This window comes from Neomonachus schauinslandi, chromosome 2 (genome assembly GCF_002201575.2).
Source record: "Neomonachus schauinslandi chromosome 2, ASM220157v2, whole genome shotgun sequence".
In the NCBI taxonomy this organism is placed as follows: domain Eukaryota; kingdom Metazoa; phylum Chordata; class Mammalia; order Carnivora; family Phocidae; genus Neomonachus; species Neomonachus schauinslandi.
This window is the reverse complement of record NC_058404.1, coordinates 21,762,080-21,769,525: the sequence shown is the minus strand read 5'-3', so window position 1 is coordinate 21,769,525 and position 7,446 is coordinate 21,762,080. Positions and strand designations below refer to the sequence as shown.

General features: G+C 37.4%; 1 pseudogene; it reads right to left on the bottom strand.

The window, feature by feature from the left end:
• Positions 1–2,712: 2,712 nt before the first annotated feature.
• LOC110584224 lies at positions 2,713–4,098 on the bottom strand (annotated as a pseudogene).
• Between the last annotated feature and the right edge of the window lie 3,348 nt (positions 4,099–7,446).

Below are 7,446 nucleotides of genomic sequence, written 5' to 3'. Positions count from 1 at the left end.
GATCCCTGTCAGAGAACGGCTTGGCTGTACCCAGTTTTCAGCAGTGAGGTATAAAAGGAAATCTGCCAGTCCCATCTGGGACAGAATTTCTTCCCTGGGAAAAAAAGGAATATGCAGAGAGCCCTGATACCACTGAGCATTATATCAACCCTTGAATGGTCAGTCTCTGCACTTCTTTTCATGTGAAATTCTAAGTCTCTATTACCAACACTGCATTTTGTATGAGATGTTAGCACTCGCAGCCAAAAGTACCCTAATTTGTATACCTCAGTTGACTTGCCTCCAATTCTCAAGGCCATTGTCATAAGTATGCGCATGCTACAGTATCCTACCATTTACATTGGCACAATTTCTCCTGATAGGTACCTGAGTCTTCTCTTTTATATGTAAATTACATTGATTTAAATGAAAATATAATAATTATGACATAAAAAATATGTCAGAAAATTTTTGATGTATAAATTGTAATGATAAACACCATCACTAATTAGGATGGATTACATTGTCCCTGATAGCAAGAGATCTAGCCGACATCCTGATTATGCACGTTTGGGTTGCACAAGTATTCAGAAATAAGGTTATATTTTTTTGTCAAGCACTTCCACAATCCCTCTGAGCACATAGTTTTCCTTCTCTGAATTCTGAAGCACACTTACCACCTGCAGATACTGAGGAAACTGACAAATAGCTTCTGACAAATAGGCAACTATTCTGTAGCAACATGACACTGGGAAACATATACTGTGCCAAATGGCATTTTATATGGAAGAAAATATACTAAATTTCCACATTGCAGGTCAAGTTTATATATTTCATGATATCACCTTTGGGGAAAAGCTTTCCTCTTCCTTTTTCCTTTATAATACCCTTGTAACAACTTCAATCACCAATCCAAGGGGAAACTAAACAATATGCAGTGACAGTCTTAAATTAGAAAATTGTTCCCTGGCTGGACCTCTTACTGAGTTTGCTAGGACTGTATACTTCAATTTGAAGAGACACCAATGATCAGAGAAGATGTGCAGGATACTATAATGGGTCCATGTTTTAGAAACAAAAAGGAGAAGGAGAAGCAAGGTCATTCAAACATGAAAGAATATTGTTAGAATATATATCAGAAAAAAAAAAAACTACTGTATACTAGAGTAGTAAGATCTAAACACAGTTTAGATTCCAAGCAGATTAAAGTATTTCCTGAAATCCATAAAGTGTAAAGAAAGATTGGTTCTTGAAGGAGAAAACCACCTTGGAATAAACAGACTAATTCTATTGGAAGGCAGTGACCAGGCAGGAATGAGTAGAGATTCTAAACAGAACTTGACTAGAGCAAACATTTTACTGCACTAAATCTACCCTGTATCACTTCAGTATACAACTTCAGAGATTCAAAATACAATTCTCCAACAGGGACTTAATAGAAGCTGAAACACTAAGATTGAGCCCTTAGGCTTATACATTTATGTTACTGTCACGATAAGCCCCTCACATAGATACAATAACATTAAACATTCATTAAAATCTTTCTATCAACTGCCCACTTCTTCAAAGGGGATTTCATTTTTATATTGAACAGATGGCAAGCCTATCACAGAGTGTTCTTTATGACCAGAGCATAAACACTGATTAAATCATTCTGAAACCAATTAAAAACCCAACATTTACTTTAGTAAAACATATCTACAATAAGAGTGAACATGAGCAAATACAGTCAATGTATTGCCTCGAGCCCCATCTCCTGAGAAAAATTTGACTGAAGACAATGGGTTATAGAGAAATAATCTACCCTCAGGTGAGGTATCCCATTTCTACCTAGGTTCTCAATTAAAAGGGCACTTGGGGGCACCTGGGTGGCTCAGTCAGTTAAGCCTCCGACTCTTGGTTTTGGCTCAGGTCATGATCTCAGGGTCCTGAGTTCAAGCCCCTGGTCAGGCTCGTGCTCAGCAGGGAGTCTGCTTGAGATTCTCTCCCTCTGCCCCTCCCCCTCCCCCCAGCACACATGTGCTCTGTCAAATAATTTTTTTTTTTTAAAAAGGGCACTTGGTCAGAGAGATTAGAATTCCTTTATCATTATGTTTTAGAGTCCCCCAATGATGTGGCCATCAAATACACACACACACAGACATATACACCAAAAATTAAAATCTTTAATTTTAATTTTGAAATCTTTTTTAAAATCTTGATTCCCGTTACAGAAAAAAAAAAAAATAAGTAGAGCAGATCTTGCTGTAGCACAAATCTAGGCTCAACTTACCTTATAGCTACTTACAGCCAAAATATTGACAACGTCAAAGTATCAGGCACTATCATGACCACCTTACATTATTTCATTTAGTCTTTATAACAAACTATTTAAATGGTACTAATTATTTCCTATAAAAAACTTTTTAAAAATCTAATAATCATTGCCATTCTTGTGACTTTTACAATTTAAAAAGTCTGTGTTCTCACACAGACTTTTAAAAATACAGCATGTTTAGATTACAAATGAATAACAAAATCCTGTATTTTGTTACTGCATAGCTATAAATAGGCCATTGGTCAATAGGAAGGTATATTCAAATCAAAGGCAGTTTTCATTTTAAAGGCAAAAATCTTCATAGGAATCTGTGTGTAATATTTTGAAATTGCTGCTATAAAAGTCTCCAGTCTGTGAATAAATCAATCTCCTTTCATGACTGATAGTGGTCAATATGAAATGCTGGGACATATACCCTACAATTTAGGAAATGGTGTGGCCGCCATTGTTATGCTTTCAGTTGCACACTCATCAGTTCTTCTGTGGATCTGGAAGTAACCATCTTCACCCCAGCTAGTGCCCCAGATGATTCTAACAATCCAGTAATCCATCCCAGAGCCTGAGTCACCAACCAGAGTCCACCAACCAAACAGCATGATTAATCAACTCAAAGGCATTGAAGGGGTCTCTCAAACCAGTGTGGTAGTAGATCACCTTGTGGTAGTAGAGGAAGTCATTATAGACTTCAAAAGCAACTGCCACAGGCCCATAATGGGCCAGCTCAAGCTTCCTCAGGGCTTCATTGCAGCCCCCAGAGAAGCCTCCCACATAGTGCTACTCAGAGGTGTAGTAATGGAAGCAGTCTTCCTTTGGTTTGTGTGGAGAATCGGTGCCTATGTAGGGAAAGCACACCTCTTCCACCAGCCCAAAATCTTGGGCATATTTTCTTGCAGTGAGGTACGGGAAGTCACCTTCACAGCCTTGAGCATACTGGCTGCAAGAGACAACCTCCTGAAGACTCACGATTGGGGTCTGAGTACTGTTGGTTATTATATGGTTTCTTGCTTCCAGCATATCCCTAGAAGCAAATGTGTAGCAGCTTCCACAAAATGTTTGGTTTTGAACAGAAGTAACAAAATTGGTACCACAGTCATTTCTCCAGTCCCCAGATGCTGGCAAATGTAAAATCATTTCATGTATGTCAGCAGTTGAGTGCTGCAGGTTTGGGCCTTAGGATTCTCTGGCTGTGGCAATACCTCTCCTAATAATCTCTGTCAGGGTTAAGAGTCTCATATTCCATGTATGTGGTTGCAGTCCAAGACTTCTGAATGTCATTGATCACTTTCACAAAGTCATGGTTGTATTTGTAGAGCCCATTAGAATAGTTTTCCTGAAGACTCTCAAGGTGTGCCGTGCTCACGTTCACATTCTGAGAGGTCGTTCCCACCTTAGTTCCAGTGAAATGTAATTAAGTTCCTGCCCAGCAATCAGGCACCCATCCAGCCATGGTTTCGTGGCAGTAACCAGTTGCCTTGCCATCTGTCCTCTTCTTTACCCTTAAAAAAGGCAAACCACTTGTAGCCATTCACACAATCTCAAAGCCTTGACTGTAAATGATGGTGAAATGGTCAGTATTGACAAAATTATCATATGCTGTGTCCAGCTTCTCAAGGTGCACCACTACATTTTTTTCTGGTGGTCGTCAGTTGATGCCATGTTGGGAACCAAGGTGGCCCACCTGGAAGGCCCAGGTACCCAGCACCTCAGGGTAGGTGCATTTGGTAGGTGTGGCAGTGTGTAGTGTCAACAAAGGAGAGAAGCAGAAGGAGGGCCGTGAGCAACCGGCAGGGCCAGGGACCCATGCTGGTGCGGCCCCATAGGGGAGGAGAAGGAGAGGGCAGTCACCAAAGAGCAGAGGGGAGAGAGCCTGAATGGTACTAATTATCATACCGTGCTAAGATCAAGAAATTATGTTTTCATGAACTTATGCAACTTGCCCAAGATCACATAGTTAGTATGTGGAAGAGCCAGGCTTTGTACTCACAACTTTTGATTTCAGTACTTGAAAGTACTACACTCTATTCCCTCTCAAAGAGAATAAGTTTTTCTAAGCCCTTTTAGAGAAAGAAAATTAAAACAGGAAGCTCTTTCAATCTCAGTATTGCTAAAACAAATTATTCTCATGCAATGCATACAAACAACTGAAATGCTAGCCACAAATCATTCTCATTTCTTCATTAAAGCATAATGAGAAAGTCTTTCTAGTTCAGATTACTATATACACTTAAATAAAATGGCTTTATAAATATTCTATAATTCAAATTAGTTTTAAAAGATGGGTTTTAAATATTTATATTTTAGGGGTTTTTGTACATACTACAAATTATAAATTTGAAATAGTACAAATGTTATATTAAAATGTAAATGAGAATCTAATATTTCTGAAATTCATCACTAGACGAGAGTGTATTACTGATACATGACATGGCCTAATTATACAAGATTCTAGATGCCTGACAAAACATTTACAGGCATGGCCCCTACTGGGATGCAAGACTTTCAGTGTTAAAAATGGAAAGCCCGGGCAAACTGGCATAAGCCAGTCCCCCTAATCCTGTAAGATTGTCAAGCAGCAAGGAAAGCCACGGTCCAGGAAAGATACAAATGTCTGGAAAAATATCCTCATGATGTGATTTAATGTTGGAAAAATGCATGTCAGATTATATACTTCTTGTGAAATTAGGCAATTGCATTTTGATTAATCAGGTCCCAAATTTTTGCTAGAGATGGAGAACAACTAAAAAATATCCATCTAGTTCAGGACCTTTCTCCTAGAGTGGTATCAAAAAAAAATAAAACGTATGAATAGTCAAATATGACAAAATTCCTGTACTCAGCTTTGCTTGATCTAAGAGATTAAGCAACACCCAGAGTTATCATTTTTATATGCATTTGTAACTGGCACATCCAGTATTTACTACTTTAGCACATATTTAATGAATATTCTGATTAGGGGGTTGATAACTACATATTCATGAAATTTATGATATTTTGCTGAAATTATCTCACTATGGTGCATCTGAGGAAATGTCCTACTGTGCATAGCCAAAAAAGCTACGTTCATATTTTATAACTGATATTTACTGGGTGGTAGCAAAGACATTTCAATTATATTAAGATTGAATTTAACAGATTTAACTATTTCATGGCTATGGCAAGTGAAACTAAGTTTGGATCCAGGCTTCTCATGAATTTGTCCCAGTGACAACAAGCTAAACTGGGCAAATTAAAATGTCTTATCAGATAAAGGGCTAGTATCCAAAATCTATAAAAAACTTGTCAAACTCAATACCCAAAGAACAAAGAATCCAATCAAGAAATGGGCAGAAGACATGAACAGACATTTCTCCAAAGAAGACATACAAATGGCCAACAGACACGTGAAAAAATGCTCAACATCACTTGCCATCAGGGAATAACAAATCAAAACCACAATGAGATACCACCTCACACCAGTCAGAATGGCTAAAATTAACAAGTCAGGAAATGACGGATGTTGGCGAGGATGTAGGGGAAAAAAAGGAACCCTGTTACACTGGTGGGAATGCAAGCTGGTGCACTCACTCTGGAAAACAGTATGGAGGTTCCTCAAAAAGTTGAGGACTCAGCAATTCACTATTGTGTATTTACCCCAAAGATACAAATGTATTGATCTGAAGGGGCACCTGCACCCCAATGTTTATAGCAGCAATGTCCACAATAGCCAAACTATGGAAAGAGCCCAGATGTCCATCAACAGATGAATGGATAAAGAAGATGTGGTATATATATATACAAGGGAATACTACTCAGCCATCAAAAAAATGAAATCTTGCCATTTGCAATGACATGGATAGAACTAGAGAGTACTGTGCTAAGAGAAATAAGTTAATCAGAGAAAGACAATTATCATATGATCTCACTCATATGTGGTATTTAAGAAACAAAACAGAAGATCATAGGGGAAGAGAGGAAACAATAAAACAAAATGAAATAAGAGAGGGAGACAAACCATAAAAGCCTCTTAATCTTAAGAAACTGAGGGTTGTGGGGGGAAAGGGGTGGGGGAGATGGGGTAATTGGGTGATGGATATTAAGGAGGGCATATGATATAATTAACACTGGGTATTATGTAAGACTGATGAATCACTGACCACCTCTGAAACTAATAATACATTATATATTAATTAATTGAATTTAAATTTAAAAATTTCAAATAAATAAAAGTAAAAAATAAAGTAATATAAAAATAAACTGGGCAAATTAATTCATTTAATTTAAATACTATTGGGTCATTATCAAGTTCATCAACAACTAAAAGAAAAATAATTAAAAATGCAAAAGGAAGTAGCATTTTAAAGTATGCCAAGGGTCTTAGCAAAATAATATTAAATGAGAGACATCAGGCCCCAAATAATACATACATAATATCTTTCTAGAAAGTTAAAAACACCTTTAAAAAAACCATGCTTCTGGGTGTTATACGAAAACAATGAATCGTGGATCACTACATCAAAATAAAAATAAAATAAATTAATTAAAAAACCATGCTTTTTAAGAGATACATATAAATGCAATAAAACCACATAAAAAAGGAAATAAAGAAATGCTTACCACAGAAATCAATTGGGAAGAAGTAGGGGTACTAGGTGGTTGGGGAAGACCATCTGTTTAGTTTGGGTTTGCTGTTCATAGCGCTTATTACATTATTTTACATAAACATAAATAAATACATGAATGAATGAAAGCAAGCCATGGCTAGAAAATGAAGAGACTGTTTTGTAATGAGGATTAAAATTTTCCCAATTCTGAACACTTAAAGTTTCTTAATACAATCTTACCATCTTATTTAAATCCTCACTATTGGAGTCAGGGAGACCAGGCAGAAGATCCAGATTAATTTTCCTGTCTCCAGTGTCTCCTTCTCCATTTCAACCCACATATCCCTGATACCTTCTCTCAGAACTTCAAAAGCTTCATATTGTCCAAAGATTAAAGACCAGGTAAAGAACCCCTGTGATGCAGATGAGATCTTCCTCCTTTCTCCTTTCCTTGCTTCCTTCAGTGAAAACCGTACCTGATCATGCTAGTCTTCTCTCCTCTGTTTCCCTCTCATTCAGCATCTTCCCATCTCTAACCAAGTCCTACTTACCTCATAGGGCCTAGCTAAA